Below are 22,738 nucleotides of genomic sequence, written 5' to 3'. Positions count from 1 at the left end.
ACACAGTAGTAAACCTAATAGCCCGTTATTTGGCAGTAATAGGAACTCTACTTTGAAAACAAAGTACAACCACTGCTAACTAGTGTGGTGTTACGTACTGAAGAACGCAGAAGCAAGTAAGAGAAGAGTGACTTGGAATCGTGTGAAAGCACAGTATTCATGGCATAAAGTGAATCACAAAATATAGAGGATTCAATTTATTGGTAATTTTTTGGAGAGATGTAAGCAGGCGTGTGTGCGCGTGTGCACACACACACACACACACAGACACACACTTCCTTTCACAATGGAAATATTGCCTCTGTATTTAGTACCCAGTTTTATCCCATTGTTTTTGAAGACCAGGATGTGATTCATCCTAAAAATAGCTTTCGCCCTTATAAAGTATCTGAATAAAAATAGTTTGTTGTTGTAGTGTTCAGGAAAGTCTAAAGACCTTGTGTGTGTGTGTGTGTGTGTGTTTTAAACTTAGCAACCTCGTAACACTGCTGAAGAATCACCAGGGAACAGGGTACTATATGGAGAAGAATTATTTAATAGCTTGACATATTAAGGACATGAAAATATATTGGTGTTTAACTTATGATATCTGATTTAAATATTAGTCTTTTCTATTAATAATGGAACACAGTTTGCTTCATTTTATGTAATACTTTTTAATAATAAGCTGGTCAGATTTTAAATAAAGTTCTAAATCTTCACATTGTTTTCTTTTTTCGTGAATGCTACATTTTGTGTGTTTTAGACACACAGTAACCCATGGGGGAACGTGTCCACATTTAATGCTCCCCCTGTTATTATATGTTGTTTGATTTTGCAATGATTATTTACTTTCAATAATTTTCAAGTATAAAAGAAAAAAGACTTTATGTGGAAGGGGGGAGAAATGAGAAACCGCTCGTGTTTGTGAGTACTTGGTTTTGGGTTGTTTTACTTTTTTGTTTTGTTTTAAATGAAACTGTACCTAATTTTACATTACTGCAACAGAGGGTTTTTTGAGCTTTTTTCACCAAAGGCCTGAATGAAGTTAGTTGCAATATCTATGTGGTAGGTGTTTTTAAAAAGCTTCTCACCTCAGTCTAATAATCAGGATGTATTTGAAAAAGACTCTACTCTGTAGAGCAAATAAGAGCTTCAATGTCATTACGATCTGAGGGTGTTGACAATGAGGCGCGTCTTATTTTCAATATTTAAAGTTTATTTATTTATTTATTTGACAGTCAGAGATCACAAGTAGGCAGAGAGGCAGGCAGAGAGAGAGAGGGGGGAAAGCAGGTTCCCCACCGAGCAGAGAGCCCGATGCGGGGCTCGATCCCAGGACTCTGGGATCATGATCCGAGCTGAAAGCAGAGGCTTTAACTCACTGAGCCACCCAGGCGCGCCTTATTTTCAATATTTAGAAGAACAGATCACTGTAGTAGGTTTTTGTACTGAAGTGCAGCCATTCCTTCAGTCTCGTTCAGAATTCATTCAAGTGATTTAAGATGACTACGCACTGATGGTGATGCAATGAGTCGTGCTTGTGGGTAACGACCCAGTTTGAGAGCAAACGGAATATTAATTGAAACAGTAAACATTTTTGAGACTAAACTTCTTGAAAGACTTTTATAATCAAACCAGTTCGTACTCCTCCGTTTTTGGTTTGGTCATTTTTTTTTCCTCTTTCACAGGGAAGTTTTCTTTCATTTATTTCCTACTAGAGTAATTCAGTGTTCAAAAGCAGGAAGCAAGCATTAGGAGTGGGCCAGGCTCTGTTATATATTAAAAGAACTGAGTTTTTCTTGTCACTCTATCTTTGCAAATGGTGATGAATATTCATTAAGCGAGGGAAAGATTTGCCAGCTGTGAATCTTTGCAAAGTGTCCCAGTGCTCTAAACCAAAAAGAAAACAAAAGTTATAAAGCCTCTATTTCTGTGTGTCATAAAGGTTGAGGAAAACAAGCTAGCCAAAGGATTCTCAGAGGAAATACATTCTGTTTCACACAATTTACAGGAATATATACACTTTTTTTGAGTAAAATTATGATGTTCAGTTTTTTTTTCCAACATCATCTTTAAAAGACAGAAAGCAAAGAATATCTCCCAATTATACTAGCCTTTAAGTTTATTTCCCTTCTGCTGTCCTATAAGGGATCTACCTTTTTGTTTTGTTTTGTTTTTTAATAAAGTGTGAGACTTTTTGAAGTAGCAACACTTTATATTTAGTCAGTATGAATGAGGATGGAGCATTTTTGCTCTAAAAGACCCAGATCTTCCCTGTAAAAATCTGTGTTAAGTTCTTGAATATTAAAATACTTGAGTTAATTCTGTGTTTTTTTGTGATGTAATGGTGACCACACTTAAACTGAAAAGAAATATGCTCCGTTGTGTTAGAAAATGTTACCTGTATTAACTGAATCGTACTGTATTTTCAGTTTTTATATTTCTTTAGATAAGGATGCTTTTACATTTTAATGTAAAAAAGCAATGTAAAATTGTAAAAAGCAAAATTTGAAAGTTTTACTTTCACTTTTCTCCATACTTCAGAATGAGAGTTAATAATTACTTAAAACTGATATTAATTTGTGTTAAATGGACCATGCTATTCACTTTAAGTTATAATTAGGAATAGTGAAAATATTATTTTGTTCCCCAAATATTTAATTATTTTTTATTAAAAGGCTTTCCTCTGCATCAGGGAACAAAAAGAAGAGTTTCCCACCAGCCGAAATCAGTTTGCTGATTACTTGGAACCATCTGGTTATGAGAAGAGGAAGAGATTCAAAGTGAAAGAAATAGCACATTTATATCACCACCCTGGGCCATTGTCTTCGGCCATTTGCACTTAAGATGCTTACATGAGCAGGCAGTGTCTGTCTTTCCAAACCACTGCTGTGCAACGATTATCCTCGACAACCTGCTCCGTCTTCACTGGAACATAACTGACATATAATCTTGAGGAAATAAGATGTACGTGAGTTGATTCAATGACATATTGTATGATTCCCATGGAGCATTAACTAACACTCTCTGACTTTACATAATTATCATTTCTTTTTTGTGGCGGGAACAATTAAGTTCCAGTCTCTTACCAGCTTTAAAGTCTATAATGTAGTGGGGTTATGTGCAATCACCGCGCTGTACGCGAGAGCTCCAGCCTTGTTTCATCCACGGTTGCATGTTTGTACCCTTGCTCAGCCCCTCAACCCCCCAACCCCAGAGCTCCTGGGAGCTACCGCTCTACTCCCCACATTCATAAGTTTGGCTTTGATAAACAGCTCGATCCTAACAGGATCTCTGACTCCTAGTACTTTTGTGGGAATTTCAAGTGCCAATATCCTCTCTTCATGAAAATGAAAACTACATACCTTTTCCAAGAAGGTGGAAAACTCCTGCTTCTAAATGGTGCTTCGTGTTCTAAAACGATACCACTACATGCTTCTTCGGCTATGAAACCATCATCATACAATCAGGTCAAAGGGTTTTAAGTCGTACTTACAAACTTTTTACTACTATAGGGTAGTTGGAAGACACTACTGGTAAATTGTTTTAGTTCCCTATAATGTACTTGCATCTGTGCATAAAGATGTAGAGGAAATATTTTTAATGTAATACAGGTATATAGAAAATGCCGTATCTTGTAATGTAGATTTCATATGTAACTGAATTTTCAAATCTAGATCACTTTTTTGGAATAATCTCCCTAACGGCCCCTGCTTGTTTGGCTGCCTTAGAGCTGCCTTCTAAATGTGACTTCCCCAAGGAGACCTCACTGATCCTTCTGCTTCTTTTCCTAGGCTAGGTGAGATATGACATAATTCTCCTTCTATAACATGACACAATTTTAATTGTGTTTTTGAGTTATGTCCTACCTTGCCACAAATGTATGGCAAGTTTCATGATGGTGCCTATATAATTTCTATCATCTAAGTCATACTGTATCCTCAGCACCTAGCAAGTTAACTGATATGAAGTACTCAAGCTTTTGTTGAGTCAATAAATAAGTTAATTAATTAAGTCATTACCCTGACCATTGGAATAATTCAATCTGTCATACTAATTTTTAATTTCACGCTAAACACCTGTTTCTTGACTGGCACGTGGTGGTAAGTGGCCTCCAATAGCTGGTGAGACAGAAAATGATAAGTAGATGATTGTGGCAATGTCAACACACTAGAATAACCTCACAGACCCTCAAACAAATAAATGTTCCGTATGACCACCACCCGTCGTTAGTGTTTTCATTGTTTAATTCATCTGTTCAAGCCATATTTATTGAGCATCTATCTCTAGGCACTGGAGAGGTAGCAGTCGGCAAGACAGAAAAAAGCCCTGAGCTTATGGTGCCTACATGTTAATGGAAACAAACAAACCATTACTACGTAAGCGGATAAGTGAAAAGATGCAGATAATTGAAGAAAACAAAGCAAACAGACCGATAGGGTGAGGAGTACTAAATGGAGAAGAAGGAGAAGATATGCCACAGAGAGTGCTGTAGAAGACTGCTCTGAGAAAATGACATTGGTCCTAATTCAGGAGAAGTCAGTCAATAAATTGGTTTTATCTGAAAAAGCCCACTTTTTTCCCTAAAGTCTTTAATAAAATGATTAACTTCATGAAACACACCTGAATGATATACTTTAATTATTCATTCATTTAGTCCCCAGTTTATGGTTTTTCAAATAGAACCTTGAGAGTAATACATTATAAATTAAAAAGTTTAAATTAACTTACAAATTAAATTAGGCAAATAATTTCTTTTTTTTTTTCAAGATCTTAGCAGGGAATTTGAGAGATCTTCTTGGCATTACTTCAAAATTTGATACAGACACAAAGTAAGATCTATAAACCACAGTAGATTTAAACCCCCTCTCACGTAAAGCACAGATACTATTATCAGGCTTCTTGACCGATTTTGTGTTAGTATTCCCTTGACAACCATATTATTAACCAGAGGAAAATAGTTTTCCTTAAATACAGTTGGGAATAAGGATGCTGTCCTGGAGTTTGCTTTGTGTGATGGTCGTGTGCAAAGGAGAAGACCAAGGGACAGTTTGATTCAGTTTAGCAATTGCTACAAGTGAGAGATTTTAATATGGAGCTGTAGAATGAATGGTATCTAAGGAACTTCTCAGATTGCCTAACTTACAGAACTGAATGGGGTAGTGTGTACTATATCGGTTTGTCTAATTGTAATTTTCAGTAAAAAATCCAATATTAGCACTTTTTTTTTTAAAGAATTCTATTTATCTCTTCATTTGACAGAGAGATAGAGAGACACGAGTAGGCAGAGGCAGGCAGAGAGAGAGAGGGAAGCAGGCTCCCTGCTGAGCAGAGAGCCCGATGCGGGACTCGATCCCAGGACCCTGAGATCATGACCCGAGCCAAAGGCACATGCTTAAGCAGCTGAGCCACCCAGGCGCCCCTATTAGCATGTTTCAATTCTGTCAGTCTATATTTAGCAGAAATGGTTTTTATAAGAATATTATCACCTTTTAAAGTTCTTATTTATACTCAAGAAAAATTGCAATTCAAAAATTGTGTCATTATTGCAACACAAGGGAGAAAGCAGCATTATTTGATGAAGTTAAGAGTTAAGCATAAAACCACATCTCTTACCTTCACAATGAGAAAAAAGATCCTGGAATGATTTTATGTGGTTATTTATTTCATTCATATCTGTATTTTCGAGAACTAAATTCCTCAGACCTTGTCAGGGATCAAAAGGGCATCTTCCTCTTTTCCTCTTCCGCTTGTCTTAATATTTAGTTACATTCACCCTTGGAATGTTTAAAATTAGACATTCTCACAGTCTTTCTTGGCATTTCAATGCTCCATGTGAAAATATCAACAGGAGTTATCTGTTTTTAGTTTATCTGCTCTTTGTTTTGATATTTGTGAAATCTCTTTTCTCCCATTATTTAAAAATTCATAAAATATAAACATGAATGTATTTAAGTTGTGTCTGTGTTACGTTGTGTATTTTGTTTTGCTTTGTTGGTAGGGATTGGATTGCAGTCAGAAATACAGTTTCTCATCCTGTTTTTATTTTCTGGTTTGTGTGTGTTTAAATGGTAAACATTTTTTGTTGTTGTTGTTTTTCTGCTGCAGACCTCTGCAGGCTTCTGGAACCACAGTAGGGGCACGGAGTGTCCCTTGTCACGTTGCACAAAGTCAGTACTGTGTTTCAGCTAGTAGCACAGGCTGCAGGGGCAGGGGACCTCCATCCAGATCCGGGATCTCTTTATCTCTGAAAACTTCTAGAAACTACTTAACAACCCTGCACCTTCTTTCACTCATTGATGAGATGAAGATCGTGATGTGCTCACTTCGCAACACCGTTGTGAGGACCCGCACTGATGTGCGCAGAGTGCTTTGAAGAGTCCTGGTAGATGGAAGCAGCACAGAGAGCAGGATCTGCTCCCAACATCACTCCCACTCCCTCCACCTGCGGGAAGACGGGGGCGTAGACCTCATCACCTCCTTGTGCTGTTGAGCCCCTGGGTACTGTAAGAACAAGCGAAGGAATGAAATTGTAAAAACAGAGAAATCGTGAAGAAAATATTGGAGGGTGCTTAGAAGCACCTGACAGAACGCAGTCAGTAAATGTGTTCACTTAACTTTATCTTTTCCTTCGTCCATAGATTTATAGATTACTTTTTTTAATTGAGGCAGACTGGTCATTGTCGTCGTTACTATAATGATATAACGATACAATGCCTGTGTGTGTTGCAACGTGATCGCCACAATAAGTCTAGATAATATCTGTCATCATACATTGTTAAAGTCTTTTATAACTATAACAGTATATAGATTAATTTTGATTAATTTACTTTTTAACTTAAAAGCACAGGGCCGAATGGCAAACGTGTGGCCAGGAAGTTTGATCTTTTGTCGGTCTTCGGGAAAGGTCCCTCAGCTTTATGGATCCAAGATTTATTAATATGTTCAATGTTTGTAACCAGTCACATCTGGGAAGAATGCTCGTTCTGTCGTTTCCTAATTATGTGATCTTGGGAAAGTCACAAAAGTTCTGTGAATCTCAATTTCCTCATCTGCAAAATGGAGCCACAGTGACTGGTGAAAATTTGTTGTGGTGGTTAAAATAACTGATTTTGGAAAACTTAGCACCCTGTCAAGCAGATAGGGTAGCATTAAACCAATGGCATTAGGTGTTTCTAATCTTCCCTAAGTCAGAATTACACTTGGTTGACTTCGGCCACGGTTCTTGGTTTGACGTGACCGAGGCTCGTCGCTGTCAAGTCAAGTGAGGTAACACGCACAGGAAAACACTGTGGCACAACACGCACGATGCACACGTTATAATTTTGAAATTTGCATCAGTAGCTTCTCCACTATGGCTATTCTCATGGCTGACCTTAGACCATCTGTTTCCCTTTCAATGTTCTCTTGCTGCTCCTTCTCCTCAATGACTTCAGCCGTCATCCTTCCAGGCCCTTGGGCACAATTTCCAGTCTTCCCCATCTCACTCTTCATAATCAAAATCTTGCAAAATAGTCTTCTGTATTCCTCTGAGAAAAATATTTACTTCATTTGTCCTCTTTTATCTAACCTAGTAGGATAATCCCTAGTGAAAGTTTTAGTCACATCATGTCATTTTCTTTCACATCAATGCTCCTCTGTTTGTGATAAAACTCCTCCACCTAACGTCAGAGTCTTAGTCTTCTAGAACCTCCGAGCTCATGGCTGAGGACCCCGAGGGCCTCGGATTCTTTCTGATCCTTGTGCCTTTGCTCTTTCTCTCTACTTCAGCACATACTCTCCCTTTTCTTCAATTTCTGTTAATAAATTGAATAATTTTAAGAATCATTGGGGTTATTGACCATTTTGAACAGTAACAAATGATTTAATATGACTTTAATTTGTATCGTTGAACTAATAATACTGTTTGGAAAATCGAGCCATATAAAGTTCATCAATTTGTATTTGTTCAAATCTAGTAATTTCTTTAAAAATTCTTAATTTTTATATGAGACATAGTCATGATACCATCATTTAAATATTCCCTAGAGATTGTCACCTACTACAAATATACACAGATGTATTTGTAAAGATATAATCATCATCATTTTAAGCAGAAAATTATTATATTATTTTAATACACGTAAGAAGCCAAATCTACAAAAGGAGAGGTTTTTGTAGCTGCGCCTGTGTTTGTGTCACTCACTGCACGGACAGTGGCTGGGAAAGTACAGCCCAGTCTGTGAGCTATTGGCAGTGGTTCCAGTTTGACGAAACAAGAAGGGGGCATGTGGGAAAGGGAGGGTCTCAGAGAAGTTAGTCCAGTGGCGTTTGTCATCTTTGTTAACCTTAATTTTCACTCTAACAAATGCATAAACTTACAACATTCTGAGTTGGATAGAATTCAGCTATTTTAGAGAAAAGAAATGATGGCTCTTGTCCTCAAGCCAAGATACCGGCGCACCGACGCTGGCTCGCCAAGCCTGAGTCCACAAACTGCCTTATATTTATTTTCTTCGTGTTGGCTGTTTATCAGGAAGTGATTTCAGTAAAGAGCTGTAATTCGTTTATTAAGGAGACTCTCAAGACTCGGAATATGCTGTATTCAAAACTGCTTTCAAAATCTGTACGTGCAGACATCCATTGCATTTCATTTGACTGACTTTTTTTTTAATCATTTGGAGAAATGAGGTCATAGTGAAATGGGTGTATTTGCTTCTTAATCTCTTTGCTTTCAGTTCTGAAACATCTTACTGATCTAGTACAATACCTAAGAGCAAAGGAGATATATATGTGTGTGTGTGTGTTTACATATAAATTCTTTTAGTCTTAGTTATTTGAGAGAGAGACAGGGCAGAGGAAGAGAGAGAAGCCGATCCCCCCCGGAGCCAGCAGCTCAGTCCGAGGGCCCTGAGATCATGAGTGTAACCAGCCGAGCCACCCATGTGCCCTGATATGTGTATTTTTAAAAACAATTTTTCTTCGGGGTAAATCCAATGACAATACAGAACACAGACCACAGTGCCAGGCATCCTTAAGAACAAAATCCAATATAAAGTTTGTTTATAAACCAAAGGCAAATCTTGACTGAGAGGATTTTGAGAGTTGTAGATCCAAAATTGCTCTCCCAAAAGTTGTTTGTAGCAAACACTAAAACATCGGAACAATAGGGAAGTTTTCTGTTGCTTTAACCCTTTATCTCCATTCCAAATACTAAGCAAAATAGCCAGATTTTGAGAGGTAATTAAGTCCTTAACATATCCTGTTTTATTTTAGAATTTTTTCAACTTTTTTTTTTTTTTTTAATTTGGGGCCTCAAAAGTACTCTTAATTATTGCCTTGGAATTATTTCATTTCTGATCTCATTTTCTCTGTATTTCTCTCCCTCCTGCGCTTTGGGCTCTAAAACTTTTGGATAATGTTAGGTCCCTCGGAGGATCTGATGAATATTATAAACTCTGTCTCCATTAAAATATACTAGGAATCCTTTCGTGTGCTGAAGCTCACTCCTGACGACACGTTAGGAACACTTTGGCTGTGTCACTGTCCTTTCTCCTCTGCGCACCTGGATGCGTAGTAGTAGACGAAACAATGTCAGCTTTATGGCGAAAGGGCGCGATGGTCATGTTCTTGGGAACTGACTTGACATCCGTGCTTTTTTGAAGGTCTTCTGTAGTACGGCTCTGGACTGCGTTTTACATACATATTCACGCTGTCATGAAATACAGTTTGGGGGCAAAGACTAGGATAAAGCCTTTTCCTTTTTCCATATTTCTTTTTTCTTTTCTTTTCTCTTCTTCCTTTTTTTTTTTTTTTTTTTTTTTTATTTAGTTGAGACAGAGAGAGAGAGCATACACTGGGAGAGGGTCACAGAGAGGGAGAAGCAGACTCCCTGCGAGACCCCATCCTGGGACCTGAGCAGAAGGCAGACACTTCACTGACTGAGCCACCCAGGCACCTCTCTTTTTCCATATTTCTAATGCAGTTTACTGAATTTGTGAAACTGGCACTTAACGTTGGACAATCTGGCAGTGTACTACCTAAATAGTATTTTCCCAATCTCTCCTATATACCCTTTATAATTTTCTATTCACTTATTTATTAACTATTTTAGCTACTAAATTCTCTAATATCTTTTTTTTTCATTATACATAGCATACTGAATTCTCTTCTCATCTACAATTTATTATGGGAATTTTTCATGATGTGTTTTTAGTAACACATCATTTATTTAGAAATCTCTTGGACATTAGAGACCTAATAGTGAAAATCTCTAAGTGCCGTGACGTGCATGTGGCGTCTGTGCTTACTCACTACGAGCTGCTCCTCTGCCGCACTACAGGACTTAGATAGATAGTTACTGAATGAATGAGTGAATTTTAAAAAATCATAGTTATAAGTAGGCAGAATATTACAATTGCCATTGAATAGAAGTTGTTTACACAAGTTCCCAGTAAACTTCAGTGTCCCCGAATATACCCTTTACCCTTGCAAGGAAGTCAAACACATGATTGAAACGCCCACAACATCTTGCACAAAATTTCATCACTAAAGCCATAGAATTTATTCTCTCAGGCCAATACATGCCTTTTGGGGGATATTTATTCCTTGTAACACAATTGTAACATGCTTATAGTCGTTTTTTTTAATACTTTATTTATTTATTTGACAGAGATCACAAGGAGGCAGAGAGGCAGGCAGAGAGAGAGGGAAGCAGGCTCCCCGCTGAGCAGAGAGCCCGATGTGGGACTCGATCCCAGGACCCTGAGATCATGACCTGAGCCGAAGGCAGAGGCTTTAACCAGTGAGCCACCCAGGCGCCCCACATGCTTGAAGCCAGGTCATATTTATGTTTTGGTTCATTTCCGTCACTACGGACCACTGATACAATCACCTTGTGAGCTTGAGTCCTTTGGGAGAAGGAAAGATAACAATGACTTGCCTGAAGGAGTGAGGAAAAGCCATGGATGAGATACATTTGAACCGGCACCCGATGATGGTGGAAGATTGCCAAGAGAAGGAGGTGGGGTGGGGCATTCAGGGCGCCATGTTCTGGAAGCGTGCCGTGTGTTGAGAGAAGGAGGAGGTCAGCACGCTTGGCTCCAAACCGTGGAGAAGGGAGGAAAAGAAGAGTAGAGAAATGAGTCGCACCTCGGTTACAAGAGACATATGTTCTGTGTGCAAGATTTTGAGCTTTATAGCATAGGTAATGGTAAGGCAAGGTCTTAGGAGGGAAAATGAAATGGTCTAATTTGTTCCAGGTAAAAAATATTAATAGTTGGGAGCCGCATGTGGATAGATGCCCAAAGCAAGGAGGGATCCACAGAAGGAAGCCAGATACGAGAAAGAAAGGACGCTCCAACTGGACGATTTTAAGAAACTGAACTAAGGCAATGGAAGAGGAAAACAGAAATGACATTCCTGCGACATCGGTGAAAACAAATTAACAGGTCCTGGAGAGTGATTGAGCATAGATGGCCAGTAAAAGGGAGTATGTTCAAGGACTTTTAAAATTTGAGCTTCAGCAAAGACAGAATGTGACAAGGGTGATTAAATCTAGAATGCTGGGGAAGGATTAACAAGATAAGTGAGTAGCTCGTCTTTGGACACGTTGGTGTGAGATGATCCTGGAGTATTAGTTTGATATTTCCAAAGCCAAGTTCCCCCCCTTCTCTTTCTGTTTCTTCAACATAAATGTGATAGTTGAAGACATAACATTGACTGGGACCACCCGGAGAGAGTGTGATTGGAGGAGGCAGTGAAGGCACCCCGTAAATTAGTTGCATTTGAGAGATGGTGAGAAGAAGACAGTAAAGGTGACAGAGAAAAAAGCAGACCATAAAAGTAGTGAAACAACAAAAAGTCGTCTTGGAAGGTAAATAGTATAGCAAATGCTGTGGAGGCTAAGGAGTAACACGGTGCTTTGATAAGAGCAGTTAAGTATGAAAATTTTTAATTATTCATTTATTCGATAAGAGTTTCTGGAGTTCTTCCATGTGCTTGGGCTTGGGACTCAAATGTCAACACTACATATCACAATGTACATACATCACTGTGAAATAAGGAGACTTTTACACCATCAATAATTTAGCCCAAAAGTACTCCATTCAGAGTAGACCATCCCGGTTATTAGGCATTCATTGCAGCCTTGTCCCTAACAAGAGTAACTCATTATATGGCATCTACGAATCAAAGACTTGAAGCCAGTGGGGATTTCGATCAAAATGGTTCCTAAGTACAGCTGACCTGGAGCGACAAGTCAGTAAAAGTCCTCCCAGTCATCCCAGCACACCCATGACCAAGGGCCAGCCACACGTCGTTATCTAACATTCTGGATACAATGAAGAGCATGTAAGTGAGATTTTTTACTTCTCAGTTAGAAACACAAACATTCCCTGCATTTCTAACTATTAACCTTTTTGGGGGCAGAGAGAGAGTGCGCGCACTCTGAGCCACAGGAGAAAGGCCACGGGGGAGAGAGAACCTTCAGCAGGCTCCACGGCGGGCAGAGCCCAGCCGGGGCTTGACCACCTGACACTGGGATGATGACCTGACCCGAAACCAGAGTCAGAGGCGTAAGCGACTGAACCACCAGGCCCCCCTAACTGTTCATCTTTAAAATGAATGACTCGTCCCGCTGCGAGCGCTGTGGAAGTCTGGACCCAGATGGGTCCTTCACTGTCCACTGACAGCCACGTGGCTCCTCGACAAACGCATTAATTGCTTCAAATCCTTCACAGGCAAACCAGGAACTCCAATACCTGCCTTGCCGAGTTATGAATTAAGAGGAAACAAGAGAATATGAAAGAAATAATTAAGAGTTTGGCAGATGAAGTTTTGATAAATAACAATTATTAATCTAGGAAGGTGTCTAGCAAAATGTGTAACACATCGTAGCTCATGTCGTGGACACAATGTGTTCATGACTTTGGTGTCATCGACAATCAAAGCATCAGTTAGTCATGTAAGTTTTGGAGCTATGTCATCTTTTTTTTTACTTTTGACATGAGAGAGAACAATATCTAATTAATCAAATGATTGGCTGTTATCATTTACTACTTACTAAGTGTCCTTTCCTTGTACAGTTGAAAAGTTAGAGACAATAATGATTCTACGAACACTTTCTTAGCTGCTGCTTCTCTGAACTACAATAAATCTTGGAATGTCTTAGAGATCTTGGGTACTTATGAAAGCTTTCATTTATTTTGATAAAAAGGAAACTAAGAAATCTTTTCCTCTTATGGGTTAACGTTTGTGTTTCAATCATTGTCCCTGCTGCTCTTTCGTCAGTAAAAAAAAGAAACTAATAATAATCATATTTAACAGTGAAATGATCCAGGTCTTATCCTCTAGAAATCTAACTGCCTTTTTACTCAGGATTCTCAAATTCTAAGTGCCTGCAGCCATATTTGGCCGACTTACTTAAATTTCCTAAGCCTGTTGGCTGCTGATTTCCCCACTTATTTAACAACGTAGCTCCACGGCCAGCCTGGGCAGCTGCCCACCGCCCCGGGAGTGTTGTTTGCATGTGTGCGTTTCCTGGTACCTAGCGAACGTTAATGCTGGTCCACCGTATGTTTTGTCATGTTGGCTCCCTCCGTGCTCACATATTACCTCTTCTTTTAGTATGTAAGCTAAGCTTGACTGAATGGTTGTATAAGCAGGGAGCCTGTGTGTCCTGTCGGGGTTCTGGAGAACGGAATGATACCAGAATTCTGAGCTGGACGTCATTTCTGGAACACAGTGTGTCGAGAACCTTGTGTGTTGATTCACAGTCACCTTATCTCTTTTCCTCTCAGCTGGTGTCTGTGCATCTGTCTCTGCTGGGAAGGTTTGCTGCATGTCCAACCTGACCGCACGCCTCCGGAGCTCCTGTTAGCTGAAGACGGCAGTCGGGGGGCGCGGCAGTCACCACATGCTCTGCCGAATGCTTTGGCCTGAGGAGGAATAGAAATGCACAAGAGAAAATGAAACACTCCAGCGGCAACTGTCCCGATCTGGATCAGAAATGCAAAGTCGACCTTCAGAGCTTGAACTGATTGCAGATGGGAAGACCCTTTGCTGTTCATCAGCTCATACCAGCGTCTACGCAATTAGATTCCAAAGTGTTCTGTCTTGGACGGGCTTCTGAGAGGGACCGGAGGAGGAATAAAAGAAACAGAATGAGTTGTTTTTCTTTTTGCAGTGAATGTTTCGTCACATGCACGGCACACTTAGAGACACTGAGTTTTAAGGAATGTACATTTGAAAATATCAAAACTAGACACTTTCACTCTGGTTTGGTTTCTTGAATACAGCAGCCTGACTAGCAAATCTCCTTCCTTAAGGTAAAAATGTGTGCTTTTTTGACAACAATGTTGATTTTTCTGTTGACTTACATTGTTCTCGTGATGAGTGCAGACCAAGTGTATAAGCTACAAATCTTCACACCGTGCATTTGCCTCGCTCTGATGGCAGAAAGTCATCTGAGCATTTCTTTTTAATGTGCGCACACTTCAAGTTCTTCTGAACTGTCACTTGCCAGCATCTCTCTGATTTTGTAAAACAAGCCTAGGTTTGGGTTTTAGGAGCTCCCCACTCTTTTCTCCAAGCAGCGCTGTCGCAGTCCTTTTTGAAGTGCGGTCCCTGGACGCGCTGCCTCAGCTTCAACGGGAACCTATTCTAAATGCAGGTTCTCAGCCCCCAACTCCCCCGCCCTGGACTGGCTGGATCAGAAGCTCTGGGGAGGCCTCCGTGGCCAGCGTGTTAACAAGCTCTGCAGGGATTCTGACCCACACTCAGCTTTGAGAAGCCCCGCTCTGCTTGTCACTGCTTTGGACGCGTTTCACCGCTTCCGCAATAATGGTGAAGCTTGTGGATCTTCTTGTCAGAATATTTTTAAATGTCCAAGACAAAACACACAGATTACTAACAAAGTATGTTATGTTGAAATTCCATTATCCAAATATTAAAAACAAATTTGTGATACAATAATACATGTGCTTCTACTAACACATTTACCTAACAAGATTCATGGCTGAGTCTGATAACCATCATAGTTTTAAAATATTGCTGATCAAAAATGTTATTTCCAGATATCTGCAATAATTACATGCGTGATGACTGTATCTATGATTTACAGCGGGGACAAAGTCATGGGTGTTGCTGATACTATGCAGTTTATTCCTCTAGCCGTAATGGAAGCACACCCTGCATGTCAGCCAAAGGTAATGAAAGCACAAGTTTTCTGTGCATCTAAACTCATGAGTTCCCCTGAATTCTACCCACAATCCCCAAGAGAAAAGAAGACTTATAAGATGTGTGATCTGCCACCCACCTATAAAATGCTCATCTTGTCAAATGAGAAACATGATACATTGTAAAACAACCTAGGAGACAGGATATGAATCAAATGTGTTCTGGAAGCCATGGAATAAATCATTCTCCCCCGGAGCACCTCGTGGTCTGACACCGGTGACAGTGAAAGGCATAGCTGAACTAATAGTTTACTGGAAATTGCCAACAGTGTACATATTTTCCTGCTTAATCATACAAAATCTTTGTATTCATTACAATTGAAAAATTTTTTCCACAGGCTCTCTGGAGATCTTTACTTGTCATTTTATGTATTAATTGACACCTCCTGAAATTCCTTGGAAACTTAGAAACTGAATTTGCAGCTCTTCATGTTATCACTGCCAGCCCCCTTTGAGGAAATGCATATTCAAAGGGCACACAAACAAGTCAAGGTCGTGGAGCACAGTTCGAGGCCCTGACTTCTGCTGAGCTCCACATCTCTGGTCCTGCATTCTGGCCTGGCAGATGCGGCTACAGAGGGGCAGGGAGCCATGGGACCTGGCCTGGCCACCACTTGAGACAGCCGAGCAGTGGTGTCACTGGAATACAAAGAACAGATTTCTGTTCCAGCCTCTGATGACAGACGCTCAAACAGGAAATAATCAGAGGAAGAAAGGACAAACCTATCTCATCAGGAGACAGAAGAGACAATAGACTTCCAGGAAAGGAACATGCCTTTGCTTTGTAGATGGGCCATGGAACGAAAGACTGTTTGCCAATCCCTTGTTTCAGAAGCTGGTGTTGAAAGTCTCCTCTTTGCTTCCAGCTTGTCTTATTTGACAGATTCTTCCCCCACACCCTGGTTTTAAGGACATTTTAAGGTCTTCTGAAGGGCTTCCTTACAACGTCTTCTCTACGTTCTTTTTATGTTTTGAATAATTTGATCTTGTTTTTAGTATCAATTACTGACACTGACTTCTAGTCTTAGCTTTATAATTAGAAAACTGTGACATTAACACAAATTTTCAAGGGCTCGGTTTTAGTATCTGAAGAAGACATTTTTCCTACTGATTCAAATACAGCTTTTAATAAATAAAAGAAAAAGAAGGAATATTTTATTGAGTGGCTGCCATGTGCCAAGCTCTCACAATAGAGAAGAAGCCGTATAATACAGGGAAAGGGTCAAGGTATCCCACTGGGCAGGTGGAGAAAAGGAAAAGATAGAGAAAGACACATCTGCAGGTGCTACAGCTTCTCAGGGAGCCAGAGGGAAGCAAGCAGGCAGAGGACAGAGGAGGGTACAGGGGAACCCATGAGCATCTTAATGAGGTAGAAGGGTCTGCAAAAAATCAGTAGTAGCGGGAACCAACCAACGTGTTTTAGTTATGTCGAGTGCTGAGTTTTCTCCTTCAGCTTTTGCTATGGGCATAGAGACGTCCCTAGGCAGCTGCAGATAGAAAATTAAGAAAGTTGGACGACAGGACGAATCTGTCTAGTGTGGAACAGCACAGGCGGCATTTTTACAGGAAAAAGAGGAAGGACACCATGTTTTCTGCCAGTTTCTGTTTATCATACATAATGTCTGCATTTGGAGAGTTGAATAAAAGCAGAGAGGAGAAAAAGTGAAGCTTACGACTTTCCAGGGGACCCAAGGCAACTCCACTTCGCAAGTCAGAGGAAATGTTAGCCCCTTTCAGGACTGGCCTGTTCCTGACAGGACCTGGAGACCTAATATTTGATCAGTAGAGTTTTGGAATAGCAGTCGTAAAACCAGCTATTTTCATGGTTATTGCCAAGAATTATTGAATTGTGACGGATTGAAAATAGCAGATAAACATGGGGTTGAAAAAGCATGAAACAGGGGCGATTGGGCGGCTCAGTGGGTTAAGCCTCTGCCTTCGGCTCAAGTCATGATCCTGGGATCCTGGATCGAGCCCCACATCGGGCTCTCTGCTCAGCGGGGAGCCTGCTTCCTCCTCTCTCTCTGCCTGCCTCTCTGCCTACTTGTGGTCTCTGTCTCTCTGTCAAATAAATAAATAAAATCTTTTAAAAAAAAGGCATGAAATAGCTCTCTGTGAAAAACAAAAATGGTCTTAGCCATTTAGTAAGTACTTTTCGCTGGGGGCCAGGGAAGGGTTAGAGTAGAAGTGAGTTAGGAAACATATAATTCATTATCCAGACCAAGAAATGTTTATCTAAGAAAATAGTTCAGGCTCTTCCCTATCTGTGGAGCCTGAAGGAAGAGCATAAATTGAAGCCCATGTATCTGACATACCTCGAGGATTTAAAGGAAACCAGAGAAATAGTAAGTAGCTTTCTCTTCTATCTTGACAAACAAATATTCAAAATAACCAAAAATATTAGTTTCAAATTTAGATTTCTCAGGATTCTTGGAGTTTTGTGCAGGGACATGCTGGTGTTGGGTGAATTGGCCCCCGGCCGTGAAAGCCTTTTCTGTCCATCCTCAGCTTCTCCTTGCACTGGGGGGGCCTCCCATACACATCTGAGTTACCCCTTCAGCCTGCATATATGAATCTATCCACTTCTCAGTGTAAAAAATGATTCTACAGCAACTTCTTGAGACTGGGGTGGGCATGGAAGAGGCAAGGTCCATCATCAGAGAGAAATACAGCCAAAAGGCTTGTGTAGTTCCTGGGTGTGAGCATACGTGGTTGGGGCTGGAAGCCCTGGGGTGCCCAGGGCATGGTTAGAGGGGGAAGATTAAGCTTTAGGTAGACCTGTCTTCTTGGCTCAGATAACTCCTAATCACATGGAAAGAATAAGGCCAGAGTTGGGGTCACTAAAGTGCCAGGACTAGAACATGGTCCCTTTCTCATGGATCTGAGCCCAGTACTGCAAGTGCCAACCTGAAATGGACACCAAAACAAGCAATAAACCTAGATTCTTGAGGAAATTGAAATGTACCATTAGCTTAAATTTATGGAGCACATGTTGGAGTGTGAACTGCAGTCTGGAGTGTGTAGACCTGGATCAGGTGTTTTAAAAGAAGAGCGCTTTGTATATCATGGGAGAGGAAGAGCCTTCTCATGCAGACCTTGCGTGAGTGAGTAACACTGACGGTAGGAGAGAGACAGCTGGACAAGCTTTTGGACACAAACTCAGAAGGAGAAACGTTGACTCTGGCTGAGCATGAAGAAAGAAAAGGTTAAAGTGACCTAAATGAACTCTAAGGAGAGAGAATCTTGAAGTTTGTGAGGAGACTGGATGTCCTCTGATGGCCATCACCGTCTGGACACAGACTTAGCCACAAGATGACGTTTGCACGACTCCTATTTCAGGAAAGGAAGCGTTATCTGGTCTGCAGGAAGAGTGGAGATTCTAGTTTTGTTGCTGTGCTTTGCTTGCTTCACTCTGGGGAGATGAGCACAGAGAACTTCTGCGGAAGCAGCGGGGGCTGTGAGTTGAATGTTTGTGTCCACCCCACTGGGACTGTATTTGAAGACAGGGTGTCTATGCAAGTAATTAAGGTTAAACATCAAGGTTAGACGTCCTAAAGGTGGGGCCCTGATCCAACGTGATTAGCATCGTGATGCGGAGAGGTCACAGACTGCTCACTCACTGTCTCTCCACCTGCGAAGAAGCCACGTGAGCACAGCGAGATGGCAGCCGCCTACAAGCCTGGAGAAGAGTCTTCAGAACGAAACTTCAGTCTTGGTACTTTGTTGGCACCATGAGCTTTGACTTTCCAGCATCCAGAACTGTAAGAAATTAATCTCTGTTCATTAAGCCACTCGGTCTATAGTATTTTTGTTGTGGGGGCTGAGCAGACTAAAATATGGAGTGAATAGTAAGACACTGGGGGGTAGGGATACAAACAGGTTTCCAGAAAATTTTGGCAAACAATGGGATGAAATACAAAACAGAGCCTGAGCTGAGGCTCAGGAGGGTGTCTGGCCGACTTGCGGCTCTCGGTGCAGCTGTCGATCCCGGGTTCATGGGTTCAAGCCCCACTTTGGGCATGGAGCCTTCTTGAAAAAAATTTTAAAAAGGTAAAAAAAAAAAAAAGGTAAAAAGAAATTTTGAAGGACAAAAATAAAATTACATGATAAAAATATCTGAGGTTTCAATAAGCCAGAGAAATGCCTTCTCACTGGGGTCTGAAAGAAGAGAATTCTGGAATTTGGAAACCACAGAATATCCATTCAGCTTTGCTATAAATGTAGGTTCACGGGCGTTACTTGGGGTTTAGGTGCTCCGAGATCTTCCACGGGTCTGTTTGGAATCCCTGAATCTATTAAATCAGTGAAATAATATGCAAAATCTTCTATGCTTATACGTGTAACTTGAAAGAGACCGTTGGCATCCCCACTCCTTTCCCAGGCAAAAATTAATGAGGAGATGACCTTCTCTGCAGACCTCAGTGCTCACCAGATGATCATTTCAGCATATCTGCTTTTCTAAAGCCAAGACAGCAGCAATAGCCACCACATGAGTGCAGGTAAGTCCATCTCCTACACCTGGTTCTCCAGGGGCGGGTGTTTCTCAAAAAGAGGAAGTGAGAAAAGAAAAGAATGAATGATTCTCTGGTGATAATGTCATTTCACTCCCTACTTGGATTAACATTCCTGGCTCTGTCTCCAGCAAAATACTCAAAAGCGTGGTCCACACACTACTTCTCTTACATGCTCTCTGCCCTTTTCCTGTATGCTATTACCACTGTTTCAGCTGTTGGGTCACAGATATGTCAAGTCTTATCTCTTCCCTTGCTTAGCGCTTTCATGGCTTTTTTGAAATTTAGAATCATCACGTTTGGTTTCAAAATAATTATGTATCGTTATTTTTACTTGGATCATAGGTTTCACAGTTTATTTAGGGGCAGACTGACATCTTTATGGTGATCTTCCGATTCAAGAACATGAGATCTTCCCATGACCTCATTGATGTCTTCTGTTGCAATTGTTCATAGTATTAAAATGTATTTCACTCATTTCTTATTTAATTTGTTCCTATGTATTTTACCTCCTCTTGATGCTGCTATAAATTTGCTCCTTTTTACCTCACTGCAGCTTCTACCTGGTTGTTGCAGTTCTACAACAACAGAGCTGGGAAGTACTGATCTGTGAACATTGACTCTGTGGGTTACTACATTGCTGAACCCTCTTCCTGCTCAGATTAGTGTGTCCACGTCTGCCGTCTGTGTGTGCATACGTATAAGCACCTGTCGTCTGTGTGCGTGCACATGTACAAGCATTTATTGCACATGCTGCATATGCATCTCTCAACGTATAGGCAAAATATATGTTAGAGTCATCAAAGTGTCCTTTCTAATGTTTTCTAGTATGTTCTTTGGGGTTATCTCTACCTTTCATTATTTTGAGCTATTTTACAGATGTATTAGTTGCAAAAACCTGATCATGATGCATATTATTCTTGATCATAGAAATACACATTAGTTATTCAATAGAATGCAACTGTTTATTGCCCTAAAAAGAAACCATTTATTTATAAATTCACTTCAGCATTTCTTATATTTTTCTATATGTGTGATATTTTAAAATCTTCCATGAATTGTAGTAACATCTTGTCCCCCATCAATGAATGAACTAAACAAATTCTTTGACATGTTTTCATTTTATATATGTGTCATCATTATGTTCTTTTTAAAAAAATTATCTTTAAATACTTCCTTTCCTTATTTTTCTTTATGCTATTCAAAACAACACTATACAATGGAATCTAGTGGAAAGAGGAGAAAAATCCCTGTACATTTTCCTGCGTCTGGCCATGCTTTCACTTCTTTCAGCCTAGGAAGGAATCTGAATATATTGCAGTTTATTTGGAGTTTTCTAGCTTGAAAACAGATTATAATCTTTTTTCTAATTCATAGTTGTTGTTTTTTTTAAAGATTTATTTATTTATCAGAGAGAGAGAGAGGGAGAGAGCGAGCACAGGCAGACAGAGTGGCAGGCAGAGGCAGAGGGAGAAGCAGGCTCCCTGCTGAGCAAGGAGCCCGATGTGGGACTCGATCCCAGGACGCTGGGATCATGACCTGAGCCGAAGGCAGCTGCTTAGCCAACTGAGCGATCCATGCGTCCCTCTAATTCATAATTTTTAAAAATTGGTTTGTGGAATGTTTTACTTGCTATTGAAGATTGTGAAGAGAATAATAGGGGTAGGGTTATTGATTTTAAGTAGTATTCCTTTTACTGCTGTAAAGAATTATGATTATAAATTATTCAGCACTTCAGCACACATGAGTGAAAATCAACTTTAACTCATATACTTTTAACATTTTCATACAATCAAAAAATAAAGATAAACATTAAGTAGACATAACATGACTTATTTTAATTGATCAGAATATATTTTTTATGACTTACAGAAAAAAGAAATGGTGGTTTCTATTAGCCAATTAAAACCAAAAGAAAATTAAAATAAGTTCACATTTTAAAAAATTATAAGCAATAATTACAGCACTACACCTACCACTAATTCTGTGTACACTGGACTACAGTTTAGCAAACACAAGTTTCAGAATGGACATTTTACAAATAAATGCACTGGAAAAAAACTTGTGAAAATTCAAAAAGGACAGATTAGAATTCTTTTTAGTTAAAATGTAACTTTCACAAGTACAGAAAAATAGCAGATCTACATTTTGAAGGTTAGAAATTCCCCCAATTAGTTTTTAGATACCAAAAAAGTTTCCTTTTAAAAAGTATTTATTTTATCTTTTCTTCATAAGTAAGACATAAAGGAGATCTTAATTAGCACTTCAGCTTTAGAAAAGTCTAATATTTAAAAATATTACTCATAAAAAATATGGGTACAAAAATAACACTGAGTAATTATTGGATGCTTTCGTTTGAAGACTGCAGTAGATGATCCTTTGCCAGAAAGGAAATCTGATCTGAACTTAATATGATAAAAGCACAATGAAAACTACTGGAAAATTACATGTAACTTTAATAGAATGCTCGTGGAGAATCTGACATTTTCCACGTCGTTTATGGTTGACACTTGACAGTCTGGAAGAATGAGGAAATACATGAACAGTATTGTGCAAAGGATTTGAATCGGTGTCTTTGAATAGTGATACCTAAAAAAGTGAGTTTACTTAAAGGAATTTTTGTATAATTTAGATAATAGCAAGTCCAGGACAGCCTAATTCCTTCTTTTTTTTTTTTTTTCCAAAGTTTTTTTTTTTTTTTTTTTAAAGATTTTATTTATTTACTTGAGAGAGAGACAGTGAGAGAGAGCATGAACGAGGAGAAGGTCAGAGAGAAAAGCAGACTCCCCATGGAGCTGGGAGTCTGATGCGGGACTCGATCCCGGGACTCCAGGATCATGACCTGAGCCGAAGGCAGTCGTCCAACCAACTGAGCCACCCAGGCGTCCCAGCCTAATTCCTTCTTAAGACAGTTACTATAAAATCCACAAATTTGAAACTAACAGTAAAACCTTTGCATGTATACAGATAAATTATAGATCTATTGACGACCATTTAATATGTTAATTCTTGCTGATTTAGGTGATTTTC

General features: G+C 39.8%; 2 long non-coding RNA genes across 2 annotated transcripts; both read left to right on the top strand.

Moving 5' to 3' along the window:
• Window positions 1–664: 664 nt before the first annotated feature.
• LOC131827687 (uncharacterized) lies at window positions 665–14,843 on the top strand. The gene is made up of 4 exons (XR_009352127.1): window positions 665–906; window positions 2,661–2,949; window positions 6,091–6,367; window positions 13,761–14,843. It is a non-coding gene; the product is annotated as an uncharacterized LOC131827687 (long non-coding RNA).
• A 29-nt stretch (window positions 14,844–14,872) lies between these two features.
• On the top strand, window positions 14,873–16,350 carry LOC131827688 (uncharacterized). Its single transcript, XR_009352128.1, has 2 exons — window positions 14,873–15,167; window positions 15,536–16,350. It is a non-coding gene; the product is annotated as an uncharacterized LOC131827688 (long non-coding RNA).
• The last annotated feature ends 6,388 nt before the right edge of the window (window positions 16,351–22,738 follow it).

Source organism: Mustela lutreola, chromosome 3 (genome assembly GCF_030435805.1).
Source record: "Mustela lutreola isolate mMusLut2 chromosome 3, mMusLut2.pri, whole genome shotgun sequence".
In the NCBI taxonomy this organism is placed as follows: Eukaryota; Metazoa; Chordata; class Mammalia; order Carnivora; family Mustelidae; genus Mustela; species Mustela lutreola.
Note: the sequence above shows the minus strand (reverse complement) of the source record. Positions and strands in the feature narration are given on the sequence as shown.